Source organism: Phascolarctos cinereus, unplaced genomic scaffold, assembly GCF_003287225.1.
Source record: "Phascolarctos cinereus isolate Bilbo 61053 unplaced genomic scaffold, phaCin_HiC Scaffold_3;HRSCAF=262, whole genome shotgun sequence".
Lineage (NCBI taxonomy): Eukaryota > Metazoa > Chordata > Mammalia > Diprotodontia > Phascolarctidae > Phascolarctos > Phascolarctos cinereus.
This window is the reverse complement of record NW_027555736.1, coordinates 228369221-228391180: the sequence shown is the minus strand read 5'-3', so window position 1 is coordinate 228391180 and position 21960 is coordinate 228369221. Positions and strand designations below refer to the sequence as shown.

The 21960-nt window shown below is 41.5% G+C and overlaps 1 long non-coding RNA gene across 3 annotated transcripts; it reads left to right on the top strand.

Annotated features, from left to right (window-relative positions):
* Positions 1–2844: 2844 nt before the first annotated feature.
* On the top strand, positions 2845–21141 carry LOC110208338 (uncharacterized). 3 transcript variants are annotated; one of them, XR_013485446.1, is made up of 4 exons: positions 2845–3690; positions 13789–14812; positions 16191–16280; positions 20885–21141. It is a non-coding gene; the product is annotated as an uncharacterized LOC110208338 (long non-coding RNA). The 3 variants fall into 3 exon arrangements; XR_013485447.1 differs by having other exon boundaries at positions 2853–14455; positions 14562–14812; XR_013485445.1 differs by having other exon boundaries at positions 2852–14812.
* Positions 21142–21960: the final 819 nt, after the last annotated feature.

Genomic DNA, 21960 nt, shown 5'->3' with positions numbered 1-21960 from the left:
GGCAAGCCACTCCAGTATCTCTGCCAAGAAAACCCCAAATGGGGTCATGAACACACCTGAACAACACTGGGAAGAACTGGGATTAATATATTCTCTAGTGTTTTATTTCAATATTTAAGTGCATCTCATGATAACGATAGCGAACATTTACAAAGCACTTTCAAGTTTGCAAAGTGCTTTACAGATATCACATTTGTTAATCTATGATCTAACTTTACACAGATTTGTGATTCTGAAATGACCCCTATATCAGTAATCAGCCTTATCTTGTTCATTAAGATATGCACAATCTCATTTTTTGGAGATGTGATTTGGTGCTTATTTCATAAAAAAAGTCCCATCCTCTTTTTTTGTATGTTAATATTCTTTCAGTGGTGGTGTTTTGCTGTCAGTCATGCAATGCTATAGTTTCTGAAGAACTGAAAATGATTATCATCTGGAGAGTATTGGCAAGGACATGATAGGAGTGAGTAGACTTCAGCACATTACAAACATGGAGTTATTAAGAAGTGGAAATAAGGATGTCATCAAAGAATCATTTGAGTGAAAAAGATGGGATCCATCTTCCCAGCCTCCTCCCAAATATGCCATCTACATTCTGTCCTTCTTCCCACCAGAACTTGGACTACACCCCCTGGGACCTTGGGCTCCAATAGGTGAGACTTCCCTTTATCTTGACCAGGATCAGATCACCACTCCACTTTCTGGCCACCTCCAAACCATGCCATTGGGCATATTTTCCATGGTCTCCCCACTCTCCTTCCAACTCAGCTCCCCGATATGTATTTTCTTCCCCTATTAGAATGTAAGTTCTTTGAGGTCAGGGACTGTTTTGCTTGTTTGTACTTGTATTCTGAGGACTTAATGTTTTACATTCCTTCCCTCATTCCTTCCTTCATTCATGACAAGATTGAGAGATAAACTAATGGACAACCTATGTGCTTCCATTGGTATCCTCTTGATGTTAAAAGAAAGGAAGGCACTCCTAAATGTATTTTCTTCCACTATTGCTAAAAGAAAGAAAGGAAGGCACCCCTAAATGTATTTTCTTCCACTATTGCTTCCACCATACTCTCTGTACTTTCTCCTATTCCTCTTCCCATAAAAACTTGGAATCCAAACTCTGGGATTCTGAACTTTGATAGCTGAGAGCTCACCTTGTGTTGTCTAGAACCTGACACCACTCCATTTCCCAGCCACCTCCAAACTGTGCCACTGGGCACATAATGTCCACTATGTGTCCCCTCACCTTGAAACTCAGCTCTCTCTGTATATTTTGTCTTCCCCTTTTAGAATGTAAACTTCTTGAGACCAGGGACTGCTTTGCCTGCTTGTATTTTATCCCCAGCACTTAAAATGTCCTTCCTTCCTTTCTTTATTCTTTCTTTCCTTCCTTCCTCCCTCCCTCTCCCTCCCTCCTCTCTCTCTCTCTCTCTCTCTCTCTCTCTCTCTCTCTCTCTCTCTCTCTCTCTCTCTCTCTTTCTTCCTTTCTCTTTCCTTCATTCATTCAGATAAGAGTGAGGGATAATCAGTGGGACAACCTCTGTGCCCCAATGGTATCTTCTTGATATTAAGAAGTCACTCAATACAATGGGTGTACCCCAGTGATGAACTTATGAGAGGACATGGACAAGAGTCACATAGATGGGCAGTCACCTATGGGATGTGATCTGAATCCATTATGGGAAAACCCGTACCAATGAGATCACAGATTATTTGAGTTTGGTGTTTGCCTTGCAATTCTCATCTTGAAGAAAGCCCACATCATGTACAAATGTGAAGCTTCTGTGGTATCTAAAAACATAAACAGTGATGACAACAACAAAAACCCCACAGTCTCCTTCATTTCTTAATCTCCAAACCACATTTTTCAAAATATTTCAATGCAGTCCAATTTGATAAATAGTTATTCTGTGCCAGGCACTATACTAAGCTCTGAAGATTCAGAAACAAAACCAAAATAGTCCCTGCCCTCAAGGGGCTTACATTCTATCTTTTCACTTACCTCACCTATTCACATTGGAGATCCTGAGAATCATTCAGAGTATAAATGGAGTCACATATAGGGAGTTGTGTTCTAAAGTTATCACACCAGACAAAAATTAGGTTTAATCACAACTACCATTGAAAACCCTTAAATCACACATAAAATACAGTACAAATTCTATAACAATTGGAGCTGGAGAATGCCTTAAAAGGAAACAGTCTGTATCAGATGGATATGAAATGGTTGCTGTAGAAACAATTGAATATATATATATATATATTTTTTTTTATGACACCCAGCTAAGCTATTATCAAAGGAGAATCAGGAACTAAGATCTATACTCAAATGGAAGTAAATAAAAACAGGGAAAGACTTAATTGGCAGAAAAACTGATGATTAGAGATAAAAACAGTCCTGAAAAGACTTGAAAGATAATATATTACAGGGTGATCACGCCAACACATAATGTTCTTCTTTCTGTTTCCCCCTGGGGCAAGAGAGAACATAAGAAAGTCAAATGGAGCACAGCAGGGCTTCCACCTCCCCAGCAAAGTCCAGAGAGCCAGATGAAGCAGTTTCCCTCTTAGCTCTACCACCCTAAGCAGAATGCATATAAGCTGGATGTGCCTGTGAGGAGGAAGCAATTCTAGAATCACATCTAGCCTGGTGAGAAGCTCGACCTATATGAAAGACCTAAGGGAACTGAGACTCACTGAGGGAATAGCAGATTAACATTTTCTGTCTTCACTCATTCATTCATTCATCCATTGAATGAAATAACTAGCAGAACTTCACTATTTAAATTGTGGTTTTGGGGTTTTGGTTGTTGTTGTTGTTGTTAAATTTGAGTACTTAAACAGGAGTATGCTGTGACTAGATTGCAGCAGTTTGCTGGTAAATATTTAACAACCAGGTGTCCCGACCCCCCAAAAATGTATATAAGACATACTTTTAAGTTTAATCTGTATTATTAACATTCTCTCCACCACTCTCTGAAGTCTAGACAATTAACAAAACAATAAATCAAGCCCTAATATGTAATTCTGAGGGTGTAAATGCTCACACTGGAATTTTTAATAATTAGTTCTCAGGAGCCTGGTACAAAGTGGCTCTGGCATTCCCCTGCTCCATTATACATTAATTTTGTAGGGACCTTGTGAAGTTTTCCATGGAATTTCTCTAGGACTTCATTTTCTAAAGTAGATGCCAAAAAATAAACTACCTCATCCAAGAGATGAGCCTAAAACAAAACGTTCAACACATGAAAGATAACTTTATTAGCAATCAGGGCAGGTGGGTGGTACAGTGGATAGAATGCTTGGCTTGGACTAAGAAAGACCCGAGTTCAAATCTGGCCTCAGACACTGATTAGCTATGTGACCTTGGGCAAGTCACTTCATTTTGTTTGCCTCAGTTTCTTTATCTGTAAAATGAGCTGCAGAAGGAAATGGCAAATCACTCCATTATCTATGCCAAGAAAACCCTAAATGGAGTCATGAAGAGTCAGATGGGTCTGAAACAACCAAATAATTGCTATTATCAATCATCCCACAGTATCTTGGATGAGACAAAAAAACTGGCTTTGGATGTGAATTCACCAGACAATGATTATTCCGGGAGTCTGACCTGATCTCTCTTCATACCTGGCGTTTGAGAAAGAACACACTGATGCCACTGCTTCTGTCATCACAGGATCCTTGAAGGTGAGAGACCCAGTCAAATTGAATTCCCCCTTCCCATGTTTAACAAATTGCCTCCTTCTCTCCTAATCCCTGTGATTTAGAGTCACATGCTGCCTAGGCAAAAACTCTCTTCCCCTGCTGCTACTCTTTCCTACCTGAGTCTCTGTCTTGCTCTACCTTCTTTGCCTTGTGCCCTCTGAAAACTCATTCTATTGTTAATAAACTTCCCTTTGTCTTATTCCTCTTCTATTTGTATACTTTGCATCTTTCTGTGCTAATAGCTCCTGCTTCCTCCCAGAAGCTGCTGTTTCCCTAGCCACCTTTTCGAGTACGTGGAGCACCTTCTCTCAGTGTGATAGCTTGGAAGAAGCAGCACTGGTTCTGAAGTTAGAGGGCCTCAGTTCAAATCCTGCTTCTGACATGCCTGTTTGACTTTGGGGCAAGTCACAGCCTCCCTTGGCCTCTTATCTATAAAATGAAGGGGTTGGACAATATAGCATCTGAGGTCCTTTCCAACTCTGGATCTCTGGTTCTGTGAACACATCTCCTGACTCAATGGGTTAAGATGAAGAATGGACATACTACCACCAGGGGTGTGCTAGAGCTAGCTGGGTTTGTGAGTGCCTATTGTTAAAATTTCAGTGTGAGCATTTACAACTCAAAGATCAGCAAACCCTACAAATAAGGGTTTGATTTATTATTTTGTTGGTCTTCTAGACTAAAGAAAGTGATGGAGAAAATTATAACAATGCAGATTACACTTAAAAGTACATTTCCCCCCAAAGAACCGATTGTTAACCACTTCTCCCCAAATTCTTCCCTTACACTCCTAGATCCTTCCTCTGCCTTCCCCATTGAACAATCCTCTCTTCCCTTGAGGTTCATTCTATCATCTACTCTAAATCACGCTATCCAAATCCTGATTGCTAGTACCAACTTCTGGGATCTTCTCTTTCCTGTTTCGAGATGTTACTACCTAGCCATAGCCTTCCTCTCCACTCCAACCTTTGTCTCTTACCTGGAAATTTCGAGATATATGCTGATGTTCCCTGAGATACCCTGGCTTTCCACTTCCTTTACTTTCATTATCTGCCATCGTTGAGGGGAGAAATTCTTTGGAAGAAAGGGCCCACCTTCCTCACCACCAACAGCAACAGTTGCTTCTCAGTTACCACCGTCAGGCAGATAAGCAAGGAGCTCTGGAAGTGGCAGCACCTCCAGACCATTTTTTTCCCCCAGCCCAGCCTTCATATGTATCATCCAAGGAAACAAACTCCTATGGAGAAGGAGCCAGCTATCCCCACCAATTGCCAATTAAATGCCACACACAGGACACAAAATCCAGCCTAGATGATGCAGCAAGTCACCCTGAAGGACTTGATAGGAGGAAGTATGTGCCAAACAAATCAAACCATCATCACCACCTTGACCAACATCTCCCCTCTGACCCTGATGGAGACAGCCCAGGACCCTGAACCGAAGAGCCTTGGGAATAACAATGTCCAGTGCCTGCCACCATCATCTTGGGAAGCAACCCTAATAGAGATATTGACGGATAATTGATCCTGCAGGTGCTGAAGTCACAGGTACTGAAGACTCAGAAAAGAAAGTTCTGGCCACTAAAGTTTAGCACCATCAAATGGTTTAACATCCGAAACGGATATGACTTTATCAGTGGAAATGATGATAAAGAAGAGTCATTAACATCTGCTTTACTGTTATATCATAAGGACTATGAGACTTTTCCATCTGTCTTGCAGCTGTATTCTTCCCTAGGTCATCCCTTCATTGGAATTGAGTGGTTTGAAAGTAGGGACTGTCTTACTTTTCTATTTGTATCCCCAGTGCTTTGTACGTAGTAAGCACTTAATAAATACTTCATTCATTCACTTATGGTCCATCTTTTTTGACACACAGAAAATGTCATACCTTTGGTTTCACCGTAACTCAAAACTGTCTTCTATGATCCAGAACTCTCCTGACCACAATTTTCTATCCTTCCATCTTTCCCTCCCCACCCACTCTTCTAACCCTATTCGTGCTTATCTTCATGAACTCCAGATATCTTCTGTTCATCCAATCAATCATTCCTGGTCTGGTCTCTGTTTTCTCTTTTCACTGTCTTGACCAGCTCAGTATATACACTATCCTCTGCTTTTGAATCTCTTGATAGTTTCTTCTATCACTGTGTGCTCCTTGCAAAAAGCTTCCATTTTTTCCATGCCACTGGAGACAATGGCCAATATGGACACTAGTTAATAACCATGGCAGTTAGGTCCTCTGTGAATTTTTGTTATCTAATCTAAAGTAGGTATAAACTGCTATATGGCAAACCTTTTATTCTTCCGTAATCAGTTCTCTCACATCTCAGAACCATTGTTTCAAACCTTCCCCTCCCTCCTGAAATCTCCATCCTAGCCCTTCTCCCTCTCATCAGAGGATCTCACCTTCTACTTCACGGAGAGGAAAAAAGTCAATGAGCACTCAACACTTTTTGACATTATCTCCCATTTTATCCTTCACTTCCGTCTTCAAAGAGCCAAGAACTAGTCTTTTCTCTTGCCATGGACAAACCCTCAACTTTTGTACTTGATACCCTCCCTTCCCATATTCTCCAGGAGTTTATTCCATCAATCATTAGCTTTTTAATATTCAATTTATCCTAATCTGTTCCTTCCTCTAGCCAACAAATGTGCCGCTTTCTCTGTTTTCTAAACAGGATCGGGTGTTGCATTTTGTCAAAAGTGTTTTCTTTTTCCTGAATCTAGCGATTATAATCATAGGATTTTAGCCTGGACTCAGGAAGATCAGAGTTTCAAATGCAGTCTCAAACACTTTTCAGCTGTGTGACCCCAGGCAAGTCACTTGACTACTTCCTGCCTCAGTTTCCACATCTGTAGAATGGGGGAAATAATAGCACTTACCTTCCAGGGCTGTTGTTTGGATCGAATGAAATAATATTTGTAAAGTGTTTTGCAAACCTTAAAGGCTTCTTCTTATTACTATTATTAATATGGTCTATTATGAATATAGTTTTCCTAATATTGAACCAACTTTGCATTTCTGTCATAAATCCAACCTAGTCATCCATCCTTAAAAAACAAACAAACAAAAAACTCTTCACTTGACCCTTCCACCTCTTGTCAGGCTTTTCTTGTTGTAGATTGCACCATTTCACAGTCAAACTTCTAGTAAAAGCTGCCTAAAGCCACTACCCTTCGTTTCCTCCCCTCCAAATCTCTTCTCAGTATTTTGCAGTCTGGCTTCCAACCCCATCACTGCTCTCTCCAAAGTAACCATTGATCTCTTAAATGCTAAATCCAATAGTCTTTGGTCAGTCTGCCATCATTCTTGACCTCTCGGTGACATTTAGCACTGTTAGCCACCCTCTCTTCCTCCATACTCTGTTCCTTTTGCTTTCATGACAGATGTTCTCTTTTGGTTCTCCTGTCGGTCTGCTTTTTCCTTCTTGGTCTCTTCTGCTACATCACCATCCATGTCCTGTCCCCTGACTATGGGTATTCCCCAAAGCTCTGTCCTGAGCCCTCTTCACCTCTTTCTCTCTACTCTCTCTAGATGTTCACTGGCATTCTTTCTACACTCTCGTAGATTCAATTATTATCTTTATGCAGATAACCCCTAAATTTATTTATCCAGCCCTATTATTCCCCCTGAGCTCCATCTTCACATCACCAACTTATTGGATATCTCCCGCTAGAAATCATATAGCCATCTCAAACTCAATATGTCTAACATGGAATTAATTTTCTAACTTCCTGAAACCCCTCCACATTTTTTTACTTCTGTGGTGGGAGCCATTATCTTTGTCATTACCCAAGTCTGCAACATCAGAACCAATCTCTACTCTGCCCTCTTTCCCCTACTATCCTACCCAATTAGCTGTTAAGTATTATGGATTCTACCTCTACAATATCTCTCTACTCACAGGACCACCACCCACTTCAGGCCCTAATCACTTCTTGCCTGAGCTATTGATAGCTGGACTCCCAGGTTCCAGTCTCTCTTCGTTCCAACCCACATAGCTGCCAAAATAATCTTGCCAAAGCACAGGTGTGGTCATGGCACTCCTTTGCTCAAAAGTATTCACTAGCTCCCTATTACCTTTATGACAAAATACAAACTCCTCAACTTGGCATGTAAAAACCTTCATAATATGGCTCCAGCCTACATGTCCAGGCTGATTTCACATTATTTTATGCATCAGTCAAACTGGTTTACTTATTCCCCAAATTTATCGTTCCATTTCCAACCTCCAGGACTTTGCAAAAGCTGCTCCCCTGTACCTGAAATGTACTCCCTCCTCACATCTGTGTCTTAGAATCCCTGACTTCCTACAAGACTCAGTTCCTGTGTCATTTCTTATGGTAAATTTTCCTGGTCCTCTTTTCTTCTCTAATTTATTTTGTATTCACTAGTCTATATAAATGTTGTATTCTCCCAGTAAGATGTAGGCTCCTTGAGGGCAGGGAAGATTTCAGTTTTAGCTTCTTGTGCTCCTAGCACACTATGTGGCATATGATGTTTTTAGCTAGGTAGAAAATACCAACATTTGGACTCAATAATAATAATAGTTAGCATTTCCTTGGCACTTTAAAGTTTGCCAGGCACTCTACAAATATTATCTCATTTGATCCTCACAACAGCCCTGGAGAGTAGGTGCTATTATTATCATTCCTATTGTTCAAGTAAGGAAACTGAGGCAGATAGACGTTCAGCAACTTGCCTAGGGTAGCACAGCTAGGAAGTATCTGAAACTAGATTTGAACTCAGGTCTTCCTTATTCAAAATCCAATACTCTATGCATAGTGCCACCTAGCTGTTTCTATGGGCACAGACTTCAAGAACTCGAGGTCACCTCCTTCCCACTTGGAGGTAAAACACTTGGATCTTTGTGGAGGTTTGTACTTTTTTACAAAATAAAAGACATTGAGATAATTAAATAAAGTAGTTACCTTTCTACTCAAGCTATGTGACAACACCACAAAATATCAAAAATGTGAGGAAGAAAACAAAAAAATGATAAATGTAAAAAGTGTATTTTTTACTAATTTTAACTTATCAACTTCTTCTCTAAACATTGGCTTGTTTTCTTTTTTTTTTCCACCCAAAAATGAATTTTCTCTGTTTCTATTTCAATTCACACTCTGAGTGAGAGTCAAGCAGTCAGGTAAGTAGAAAGAGCAGCACGAGACAAAGAAAAGTGTCGTAGACAGAATTAGATTCTGTCTGGATTTTTTCTCAGGACTTGGACTGTTCCTAGGTCTGTACTTGTCTCATGTGGCTGCTTCTGTCTTCTACATAACTGTAGCCAGTGAACATTTATTAAGTGCCTACCTCGTGCCAGGCACAGTGCTAAGAGCCAGGGAAACAAAGAAAGGCAAAAGACAGTGCCCTGCCCTCAAGGAGCTTACAGTCTAATGGTGTAGATAACAAACAAATAATTCTATATAAACAAGTTACGTACGGGATAAATTAAAAATAATCAACAGAGGGAGAATACTAGAATTAACCTAAGTTTTGCTCTTTCTCTCTTTTCCCCGAAGTGGGACCAGAGAGCCTAGCAGCCAGGGAGATACCTGAAACAATCTACAAGTCAGTGAAAAGGAGAAACAAGGAGCTAGATCTAATTAGATTAATTGGATTTCTGTTTATGGATTAGCTTTTGCTTGTGTTTATCAGTGTTAGCTCATGGAAGGAAGTTGCTATCCATTAAAGGCAGCTGAGCATACAAAAATAGAAGGAAACCCACTCTAAATGAAGCCTTATTTATGAATTCCCAGCAACAGAATTTTCAGAGCAAGGAATAGGTAAATATGTAGTTTGTCCTAGCTCTTAGCTACAAAAGTTAGTCAAGAGAGCTATTCCCCAAAAAAAGACAAAGATTTGAGGATATTCATTCCTTCAAGCAAATACTAAAGGCAAAATAAACCCTGTAGTAGTTTGGATGGTGAAGAAGATAGAGTTCTGAGCCTGGAGTTAGAAGACCTAAGTTCAAGTCCAGCCCCAGACACTTATTAGCTATACCCTGGGACACGGCATTAATCTGTCTGCGTCAGTTTCCTCAACTGTAAAATGGGGATGATAGTAGCACTTACCTCTCAGGGCCATTGTAGGGGTTAGATGTAATATTTATAAAGTGCTTAGCACAGTGCCTGGCACATAGTAGGTGCTTAAGAAATGCTTATTCCCGTCCCCCATGTTTGTGTTTCCCCAGAATCAAGTAGCACCTATAGATGCATAAAGTGAAAGCTCGTTTCTATTCTAGAGCAAAAGAGAGTGGAGGGACACGTCTACTCTCCAGTTTATCCAGGAGAAAGAAGTGCTCCTAGAAAGAGTGGAAGAAGTACTTTGAGTTAAAAACGAATTGAGGAAGGGGGCAGCTAGGTGGTGCAGTGGATAGAGCACTGGCCCTGAAGCCAGGAGGACCCGAGTTCAAATCCAGCTTCAGACACATAAGACTCACTAGCTGTGTGACCCTGGGCAAGTCACTTAATCCCGATTGTCTCACCAAAAAGCAAAAAAAAACGAAAACAAAATAAAAACGAAGTGAGGGGAAAAGGAATAAGGAGGCAGAGTGAAATCTCAACCTGTATGAGGAATTTGGAGGGTAGAAAAATGTCATGCAGAAAAAAGAAGGGAAGGAAGTCTACTGAACCTTTGGAACTATGGGATAAATTTGAGGCTTTTTCTATAGAAGCTCCTCCAGGAGAAAGAATATCCAGTACTGGTCAGAGGAAGAGATGAAAGGTATCATGATATAGTGGAAAAAACACTTGCTTTAGAGTTAAAAGATCTGAGTTCAAATCCCATCTCTGCCACTTACATGTTGAGCTTAGGCAAGTCACTGATCTTGTCTGGGTCTCAGTTTCCTCATCTATAACACAAGGGGGTTAGCCTGGAAGACCTATAAAGACCCTTCCACCTCTAAGTCTTTGATCCTATGATGTTGGTTAGTGATTCCCTCCTAAAGGGTTTGGTGGTTGCCTTATGTCTCTGTGAGATGAATAATTGGGAGGAGAGTTGTTTTCTCAAGGATGTAATGGATAGTCTCCTAAGACTTGTCCAACCTGGAGAACACTACCTACTTCTGGTGATTCACGTGGGAACAAATGATGTCACCAGAAAAAAAATCCTAGAAGGCATTTTTTAAGAGTTATAAGGTCCTGTGCAAAAAGTTTTGGATCTTTGGAGTGCATTTTAGAAAGGCTATTAACAGTACATCAAAAGGATGGTTATGGAGGTAGAGTCAAGATGGTGGAGTGATAAGAAGCACTGTGCTGAGCCCTGTCTACAAGCTTTTCCAAAGAGATTTGGAAAATGTACTAGATTGAATCTTGATGTGGAAATACAGAAAGTCAATGACTCATTTGTCCAGCCCAGCTTGCATCAGGGAGACAGGCGGGGAGGTCAGCAGACAATAGGGATGGCACTCTAGTATCCAGGTAGAGGCTGTGCATGAGGGCATGAGGAGGTGCCTGATCCGTACCAGGGCACCGCCAGACCCACACTGAGGGATGGCAGTGGAGACAAGTAGCAGCTGTGTTGCTACCAGTTTCAGGTCAAAGATCCAAGAGCCAAGGTGGACTGAGAAGGGCACCTTTGCCAGGGAGTGGCGTTTCAGTAGGGAGGCCCTAGGCCTTTCTACTGAGAAAGGAGGAAGTTCTGAAGCCAGTAGCAGCAGCAGCAATAGCAGTGATGTGGCTCAGATCTCAGACTTAAAGCAGGCTCCCACTTCCGATGTCTAGCCTAGCCTGCAGAGGAATGATCAGCCTGCAGTTCTTCCACTGAAGCAGCAAGCTTCCCAGCTGGCTGACAGGGGCAGAGTCCTGCAGCAATCTATTCTTGCTCAGACCCAGACACAGGTTAGGAACTCGAAGAGCTCAGACCGGGGGGTCGACAATCAGACTTTGCCCTGGATCAGACCGCTTTGGGAGCAGTAAAAGCTTGCAGGTCCCCAGCTATCCCTACGCCCCAGAATAACACAATACTCAATATTCCCACAAAAACAGCAAGAGGACCAGCCCAGACCTTCCCTTCAGAAATACCACAGAGCCCAGCCCCAACGTCAAAAGTAGGCTGGAAGAATGGGCAAACAAATAAAACCACCCCACCACGATGAGCTATTATGGTGATAGGGAGGCTCAAGACACAGACCCATGAGAAAATGACTCCAAAATACCTACAAGCAGTATTTCAGAGAAAAACACAACCTGGGCACAGACTCAACTAGAATTCCCAGAAGAAATGGAGCAGGAGTTCAATAAAGATTTTTAAAATGTTTTTTAAGTGAAATGAGAGCCCCTGAGGGAAAAAATGGAAAAGAAACCAGAATTATGGAAGAAAGAATAGGAAAGGTAATTAATAGCTTGGCACAAGAAGTTTAAAGTCTTGCTCAATGACAAACTCCCTGAAAGTTAGAATGGACTAAGTAGAAGCTATTAACTCCATGGGACAAGAAATATTTAAATAAAGTCAAAAGGCTGGGGGGAAATAGAAGAAAATGTAAGACAGCAAAAACAAAACAAAAAAAACAAAAACAAAGATAATCTGGAAAAGAGGAAAAAAATTAAGAGTTACTGGACTAGTTGAATGTTAACTAAAAAAGAGTCTAAATATAATATTTCAAAAAAAATCTTAAGAGAAAACTGCCAGGTCTCTTAGAACCAGAAGATAAAGTGGAAAAAGAATCCACCAATCACCTTCGGAAAGAAACCCTAAAATGAAAACTCCCACCAATATCACAGCCAAAATCTAAAGCTTCCAGGTCAAAGAAAAAATACTGCAAACAGACAGAAAGAATTCAAGTACCAAGGAGCAATAGTCAAGATCACATGAAACTTAGCCCTCAACACTATAAAGGAGCAAAGAGCTTGGAATACAATACTCCAGAAGGCAAATGATATGGGTTGCAACCTATAATAACTTGCTCAGCAAAATTCAGTATAATGCTACAAGGCGGGAAAATGGGTTTTTAAAGAAATAGAGCACTTCTAAGCATTCCTGATCAAAAGACCAGAGCTGTGGAGAAACTCTGAAGTTCAAACACAAGAGCAAAGCTAAATATGACAAGGTAAACATGACTGAACAAGGAGGAACCGGCTATATTCAAACAGAGGAGATGGTGCATGCGTCCCCTTTGAACCCTATCATAATCAGGGTTCATAGAGAGAGTCTAATTAGACAAGGCCTGGGAGTTGTTCTCATGCTTTGATGATCTTAAGGAAAGAATGGATAGAGAGGGAAAGAGGAATATTCTTTGGGCAAGGGGAGGAAGGTCGGGGAAATTATTTCATAATCAGAGTGCATAAAACATTTAAATAAACAAGGAGGAAGGAGTGGGGAAGAGTGGATGACACTTGAACCATACTCTTATCTGAACTAATCAAAGGAAGAACACACACAGAGAGGGGGCAGCTAGGTGGCGCAGTGGATAGAGCACCGGCCCTGGATTCAGGAGGACCTGAGTTCAAATCCGGCCCAGACACATCACACTTACTAGCTGTATGACCTGGGCAAGTCACTTAACCCCATTGCCTAACCAAAAAAAAACAAAACACACAGAAAAGCTGAGTACAGAAATACATTTCACTCAATAGGGAAATAGGAGAAGGAGAGAAGAGAGGAGGGGAAACTAGAGGTAGGGTAGAATAAGGGAGAGATTGATCTTAAGCAAAACAAATAAGGATGTACAAAAATATTTACAGGGTTTTCTTTTGAAGTGGTAGAAAATGGGAATTTGAGGGGGTATCCATCAATTAGGAAATGGCTGGACAAGTTATGGCATGTAAATGTGATGGAATGCTATTGTGCTGAACTCTTAGCAGTGTGATGACCAACCAGGATTCCAGGGGACTTATGATGCAACATGCTACCTACTTCCTGATAGAGAGATGAAGGACTCAGAAAGCAAAATGAGACAAATATTTTTTGGACATAGCCAGTATAGAAATTTGCTTTAATTAACTATACTATATGTGGTTTTTCTTGTATTCTCAAGGTGGGGAATGGGAGGCTTGGGACAGGAGGGTGAAAAAAATAGATATTGGCTGATTAAAATGAATACAATGTATTATTTAATTTTTTTCTTCAAATAAAAAGGATGGTTACAAGAGTGATGAGAAGAAAGGAATCTGGGGCAGCTAGGTGGTGCAGTGGATAGAGCACTGCCCCTGGATTCAAGAGAACCTGAGTTCAAATCCGGCCTCAGACACATAACACTTACTAGCTGTGTGACCTTGGGCAGGTCACTTAACCCCATTGCCTAACCAAAAAAAAAAAAAAAGAAGAAGAAGAAGAAAGGAATCTATCCCATGTGAGTATTGGTGGAAAGATGGGAATTTTGGCCTGGGGAAGATAAGATTTAGTGGGCATATGATACTTGTCTTCAAGTATTTGAAGGACAGTCATATGAAATTCTAAAATGGGTTCTGCTTGGCCTCAAAGAATAGAATGGGTGGAAGTAGCAGAGAGGCAGATTTCAGCTTCATATAAGGGGAAAAATTCCCCCAAATTAAAACTGCTCAAAAGTGAAATGGTTTGCCTCTGAGCTAGTGGTTTCCTGGGCACATCAAGTCTTTGAGCAGAAGTTGGATAATCAATTACTGGGACGTAATACAGGGGATTCCTATTGAGCTAAGACGTGGATTGGATGACCTCTGAGGTCTGTTACAACACTTAGAATCTAGGATTCTTTAGCTTGGCAGGTGGTGGTGGGACCATATCTTGTTTTCCAGTGTCCTGAGTTCATCAGCCGCTGCTATGTGAGGTAAGAGACCTGCCTTGCATGGTTCAGTCTCATTTTCCCTTTATACAGACTAGGTTCTCATAGGATCATGACAATATTGGAACAATATTGGAACTTTGTCTTTCAGGGAGACTGGGGACATGCTGAAGAGAGGGAAGGAGCCTCTACATATTGGAAAACCTTTCAGAGAAAAGAGGAGACAGGTTCCTCAACTCTTGCAGAAATATGCAGTATAAATACCAGTCACGGGAACATCTTTATTTCCTCCTCACGGAGAGGCCTCATTGGAAGCTATAAGCAAATACAGACAAATAAAGGACTCAAACAGCCAGTTAGATTCCTTACACTGATTCACCCTTCACCCCCAAATTCTGGAAGGTAAAGACACTTTGCGGATGTTTAACAAACACTCTCTATTCACCTTCCACCTGCACCATTCAAGCAATCCAATGGAAAAAGGTGGCACCACAGGGTCATAGATTTAGAGCTGGAATCTAGCAGTTGAACACCTCATTTTTAGTTGAGGAATCTGAAGTCCAGAGAGGTTAAATGATTGGTGGAGGTCACGCAGGCAGTGACAGAGTCAGGATTTGAACCCTGGTCCTATTTTTTTTCTACTGAACTATGTTATTTCTCAAGCAAGATCCAACTCTCCTGTCCACATTTCACTTCTCAACTCCTCGCCCCTCCTTCTTCCCTCTCATTGCATGGCTTCAGTTCTTTGGCTGTAAATCAACCTTCTGATGAGCATGTTGTTAGGGAAATCTCCCACAAGGCCTGTGCTTCATTCTTGAGCTCAAGAATCTCTACTGGTGTTCAGGAAAGGAAATGGAAGGGCAGAGAAAGTAGGTAGGAGCCTAAGGTCTATCAGCTGACACCCTGCTCGGGCTACCTGGTTAAACATAACTAGCCCGCCATTTGCTACTCCTTCCTGTGGCCATTTACGTCATATATATTTGTTTGTATTTTGTCTTCCCCATTAGAATGTGAGTCTTTTGAAGGCAAGGGACTATGTTTTTCTCTTTCTTTGTATCTCTCAGTGATTATGCCAGTATGTTTGTTGATTGACCAGGAAGTGTCACTATTATTCCCATGTGGCCTTGAGAGAACCCAGCAGGGATGTCTGGAGCCCATCCGTTGTGTTCCTAGCCCCTTTGCTGCCACTGCTGCCACTACTGAGTGTGCCCTGGTCAAGGTCTTGCTTGCCCGCAGCTGGCTAGGGAGCAGGGGGGTGGCACACGGGGAGGGAGCAGGAAGGGAGTAAGGAAGGTTGCCCATCACCTGACTCCCTTCAGCCAATTCACTGAGACAAGACGTCAAGTTAATGAGCCCTCAGGCCTGTAATTAGCTGTCAATTACCTCAAATTAATCAACTCCTCGCCTAATTAAGCATTATCGGCAGGTGGGCAAAAAACGGGCCATTGTGTGGGAGCCATGAGAAAAGCATGGCTGGCAAACTTGGTTAGGATCAACAGTTCATTCCCTGACCCACTGCTCTGCAGCCACCAGGATGGCCAGACAGGTCTTAAAGGTACACAGGCCTCTTTCCTCAATCCCTTTCACCCAGGGACCTCAGGGGGACCCTTCCCTAGCCTGACTTGACATTGTACCATCTCTTTTTTTCCCCATTTTCTCTGGGACTTTCTGGGCACGTGGCACACTTTGGACTCTACATCTTAGTACGATTATGGAGAGTTGGAAAAGAATCAATCAATCAATAATTAACAAATATTATTAAATGTCTAATATATTCTAGGCACTGTGCAAACCACTGGAAATACAAGCACAAACAATGAAACAATCCCTTCTCACAAGGCCCCTACATCTTAACTGGGGAAGACAACAAGTACGTATGAAAAATAGAAGTGGCATAAAGATAAAGTCAGTAAATAAAAATATAGACAAGGGAGTTAAATACAAGGTGGTCTGGGAGGGGAGGTAGTAGCAGTTGCGGAGGCAGTGATCATGAAGAGGGTGCTCGAGGGTGTCTTAAAGGAAGAGGGAGAATGTGAGGTGGAAGTAAGGAAGCAACATGTTCTAGGCATGTAAGGCAGATAGGAGAATGTCATGTGTGAGGAATGGAGAGAAGGCCAGTTTAGTTGGATCAGTGAAGGGAAAAGGGAGAGTAATGTCTAGCCAGTGAGGCTGGAAAGATGGGTTGGGGCCAGGTTAAGAAGGGCTTTAAGGGGAGCTAGGTGGTGCAGTGGATAGAGTGCCAGCCCTGGAGTCAGGAATACCTGAGTTCAGATCTGGCCTCAGACACTTGACACTAGCTTGTGTGACCCTGGGCAAGTCACTTAACCCCATTGCCTAACCAAAAAGCAAAAACAAAGAAGGAAGAAGAGCTTTAGAAACTAATCAAAGGAGTTTGTATTTTGCCCTGGAGGCAGTAGGAAGCCTGTAGACAGTTGCTTGAATAGGTGAGATCTGCACTTCAGGAAGATTGTTTTGGAAGCAATGTATAGGATGGACAGGAGAGACTTGAGTTAGAAAGACCGAGTGGGACCCTATTGCTATAATCCAGGCAAAATGTAATGAGGGTGGTGGTTGTGTGATTAAGACATAGATTCAATCTAAAACGTAGAAATGATTGGATATTGGCATAAAGGGAGTGCAAAGTCAAGGATGATTCCAAGGTTACAGTCCTGGAAAAGTGGAACGATAGTGGCAACTTTACCAGAAATAGGGAAGTTTGGACGAGATGTGGTCACAGAAATTAGCCTTGTAAAGGATGGGTTGAGGGGAGAAGAGCTGTATGTTCAGGTAAATGGGTCTGGAATTTTTCAGCATCGTGTTAGTAAAGGGGCATTTAAGAGTGGAAAGAAGGTTGGATTTGGGGGTCAATAGACCAGCATTGGAGTCCTGGTGCTGGCACTTTCTGGTTGAGTGACTGTGGGAAAGTCACAACTGTCTGAGCCTTAAGTAAGGTCTTCTCAGTCATAAAAGAAGGATGGCATGTCTACTCTGCAAGGCTGTCAGGAAGAAAGTCCCTGGTAAATTGTAAAGGGTGGTACAAATATGAATTGTCATTAGAAGTAGTCTTGAGGGGAGAAGGCTATGGGATGCTGATTATTTTATTTTATTTTATTTTATTTATTTTGTCAGGCAATGGGGTTAAGTGACTTGCTTAACTTAAGCATAACATAACACTTTTTTCACACAGTGTTATGTGCCTAAGGCCGAATTTGAACTCAGGTCCTCCTGAATCCAGGGCTGGTGCTCAATCCACTGTGCCACCTGATAAGTTTAAAAGATGTTTTATTGATGCTTTTTTTTTAAACGTTGCTATTACTGACTGACCCACCAATAGTCCTCTCTTATAAAAATAACAATAACTAGGGGCAGCTAGGTGGCGCAGTGGATAGAGCACCAGCCCTGAAGTCAGGAGGACCTGAGTTGAAATCCAGCCTTAGACCAAACACTTGACAATACTAGCTGTGTGACCCTGGGCAAGTCACTTAACCCCAATTGCCTTAAAAAAAATAACAAAAAGATAGCATTTACACAGAGCTTTGAGGTTTGTAAAGCATTTTACAAATATCATCTGATTTGGTCTTTACAACCAGCCTGGAGGGTGGGTGCTCTTTTGTTATTGTCATTCAGTTGTTTCAGTCATGTCCAACTCTTCATGATCTCATTTGGGGTTTTCTGGGCAAAGGTACTGGAGTGATCTGCCATTTCCTTCTCCAGCTCATTTTACAGATGAGGAAACTGAGGCAAACAGGGTGACTTGCCCAGGGTCACACAGCTACTAAGTGTCTGAGGCTGTATTTACACTCAGGAAGATGAGTCTTCCTGACTCCAGGCATTCTCTCCACTATGCCATCTAGATGCTCTAGGTGCTCTTATCCTCATTTTACAGATGAGACAACAAAGGTTAAATGACTTGTCCAGGGTCACACAACTGGTAACTGTCTAAGGCTGGATTTGAACACAGGTCTTCTGGACCCAGGCCCAGTGCTTTTTCCACTACGTCACCTGCCTGCCTAACAAAGTACAGTTAGACAAAACAAGCTGACACAAGCCTGACAGCGCTCTGTGCCCTTGATATTGATCAAGCAAACACAGGAGTGAATCTGTCCATAATACTGGACCTACCCTACTGGTGGTAAGTCAGGACCATCCTCTCTCATCAGGCTGCTCATGCTTCCTTTCCCCAACTTTCCCCATTTGGAGTCTATTTATCCTTCAAGATGCAGATCAAATCCCATCTCCTCTAGGAAACATTCATAATGAGCTCTCTCTCCTTTAAATCAACGTGGTGGATGTGGTGCTGGACTTGGATTCAGAAAGACCTGGGTTCGAATCCTGCCTCTGACACTTATAGGACCATAGGTCTAGAGCTGGAAGGGTCTTTAGAGAGCATCTGGCGCAACCCCTTCATTTTACAGAAGAGGAAACTGAGGCCTGTGGAGATGAAGCCACTTGCCCAAGGTCCCACAGGAAATAAGCTTCAAAGGCAGTATTTGAACACAGGTGCTCTGACTGCAGAGGTAGCACTTCCTGCTAGGCTGCTTCCCCTACTTACTTCCTAAGTGTGTGACCATTGCTGTCACTTTCCCTTTCTGAGCCTCAGTTTCCTCAACTGGAAAGTGAGGTTGGACTAGATGATTTCTAAGGTTCTAAATCCATGATCCTGTGAAATCTATAGTGCTTCAGCTCCCAGCTCAGAAGAGCAAGGGCCCCTCCATTCCACATCAGGAGAAGCAGGCTCAGCAAACATGTATGCTCCCAGGGCAGAGTCCTCATAGTCCAGTCCCTGGTACACAATCATCTGGCAACAATCATTACCAAGCATCAGACCTGGAGTCAGAAAGACTCATCTTCCTGAGTTCAAATCTGGCCTCAGATGTGATTACTAGCTGTGTGACCCTGGACAAGTCACTTCACCCTGTTGGCTTCAGTTTCCTCATCTGTAAAAGGAGCTGGAGAAGGAAACGGCAAACCACTCCAGTATCTTTGCCAAGAAAACCCCAAATGGGGTCACAGAGAGTCCGATATGACTGAAACAACTGAACAACAATTGTTTAGTCAGCTTTTCAGATGGCTTTATATGTACCCACACATGTATAAACACATCCATGCACACATACATATTATGGGGATATAAACACTATATTATATACATACTATACACACACTAATATGTGCACAGATACTCACAAATGTGTATGCATATTTATACATGAATATCCATAAATACTCAACATATTATATATACAAGGTATATATATGCAGATGGACAAGCAGATATATATATATAGATAGATAGATAGATAGATAGATAGATAGATAGATAGATAGATAGATAGATATATGCAAGCACAGATAGACTACAGGCATACACAAGTATGAGGTGAGAGGGTATGAATTAGGATGGTGGCATTGTGAATTGAGAGAGGGGGTCATATGACAGATGCTATAGAGATAAAAATGACAACATTTAGTTACCAGTCTACAACAGTGGAAGAAATTCCTCACTGAGAACTCCTATACCAATGAAATCTCTGGTCTGGAAAAATATGTCTGTGTGTGTGTGTGTGTGTGTGTGTGTGTTTAAATTTATCTATATGTGTATATATGTTGTTATTGAGTCCTTTCAGTTGTGTTTGACTCTTTGTGACCCCTCTTTGTGTGTTTAAGGGTTTCCTTGGCAAAGATACTAGAGTACTTTGCCATTTCCTTCTCCAGCTTCATTTTCCTGATAAGGAAACTGAGGCAAACAGGGTTAAGTGACTTGGTCAGGGTCACATAGTTACTAAGCACCTAAGGCTGTATTGAACTCAGGAAGATGAGTCTTCTTGACTCTAGGCCTGGCATTCCATCCACTGTACCACCTATCTGTGTGTGTGTGTATGTGTACGTGCTGGAGAAGGAAATGGCAAATAGCTCCAGTATCTTTACCAAGAAAACCCCAAATGGGGTCATGAAGAGTTGGATATGACTGAACAACTCCGTGTCTGTCCTTTCTCTGTCACTCTCACTCACACACACACACACACACACACACACACACACACACCCCCCAGAAGTTGAACTGGCCAACAAGAGCTATCCTAAGAAGCATGTTCCAAATTGCCATTTTTGGTTTTAATTGACCAGGTGTGAGCTTTCTGACCACATGTGACTCTAGGCTAAAGACCTTACCCTTTGAGATAATGAAGAGTCCCTTTATTGGCAGCAAAGCCAATAACTGATGACTCAGTGGATGTTTGAAAGAGTGAATAACCCCTCCAACTATCTCTTCCTTTTGGGCTGTAAATTATGTCAGAACTGTTTCAAGCTGCTTCCCAAGAGCAGGTGGGGGAAAGAGTAGTTTACTCCTATCCCCACCTCAGCTTCCACTTGGCTATGAACACATGGTATCTAAAGCACGTACTCTGCCTAAGCAAGCTGTAACTTAGGCTTGACCTGCTTCTTTTGTGTTTGATTTTTTGTTTCTAAATTCAGGCAAATGAGTAGCTGTCCTAAGATGGAAACGTCCAGGCTTGGAGATGAGCTTACGAGTTCTGTAGGTCTGGAGGTCCTGGGTTCCACTGAATCAGGGATCAATGGCAGCAGAAGAAGGGTTCCCAAAAACTACTCCAGTGCTCTTGGAGAAGACAGTCACTGATAAGAAGATGGGCCCAAATCTGTCTCTTCTACTAGAAGACACATATCACTATTTGTACAGTGCAGACCCAAAATAAAATGTATAATGCCTATTATGCAGGGCTACAAACTGTTGTGTGTTCTGATGAGGTATAAGTATCAGCCTCCCAAGCAGACTATAATGGAAGCTTTCCCAATAAATGCAGGCATAAAGCAAGGGTGTCCTCTTTCCCTGCTGTCATTTGGCATAGTTCTAGAAATGCTAGCAACAGTAGTAAGATAAGAAAATCAAATTAAATCATAGTCATAAATATAGACTGGTAAGTCAGAAATCTATCCTCATTTATGGATGATACTATGGTTTAATTTTTAAAAATCCTATGGATCAAGCAAAAATGAATTGAAATAATTAGTAGCTTAAATAAAGTTGTCGGCCACAAACTAAATTCACAATGATCAATTACATTGCTACATAGCAACAGTGAAATCCAGGAAGCAGCAGTAGGAAAATTCCATTTGAAATAACTACAAAGTATGTGAAATGCCTGGGAGTCCATCCACCAAAGCATAATCAACATGTGAATATATATGTATGTGTGTACACACACACACACACACACACACCACACACACGTGTGTGTACATATACATGTGTGTGTGTGTGTGTGTGTGTGTGTGTGTGTGTGTGTGTGTGTGTGTATATATATATATATATATATATATATATATATATATATATATATATATATATATATATATATATATGTAATTACAAAATATTCCTTAAAGAAGTAACAAAAAGCTGAAATAACTGGAGGGATGTTCAGTATTCATGGCTGGGCTATAACAATATGACACAAATTACAATGCTACCAAAATGAATATATAAATTTGTGCTATATCAATAAAACTACATTTTAGGGCTAGACAAAAAA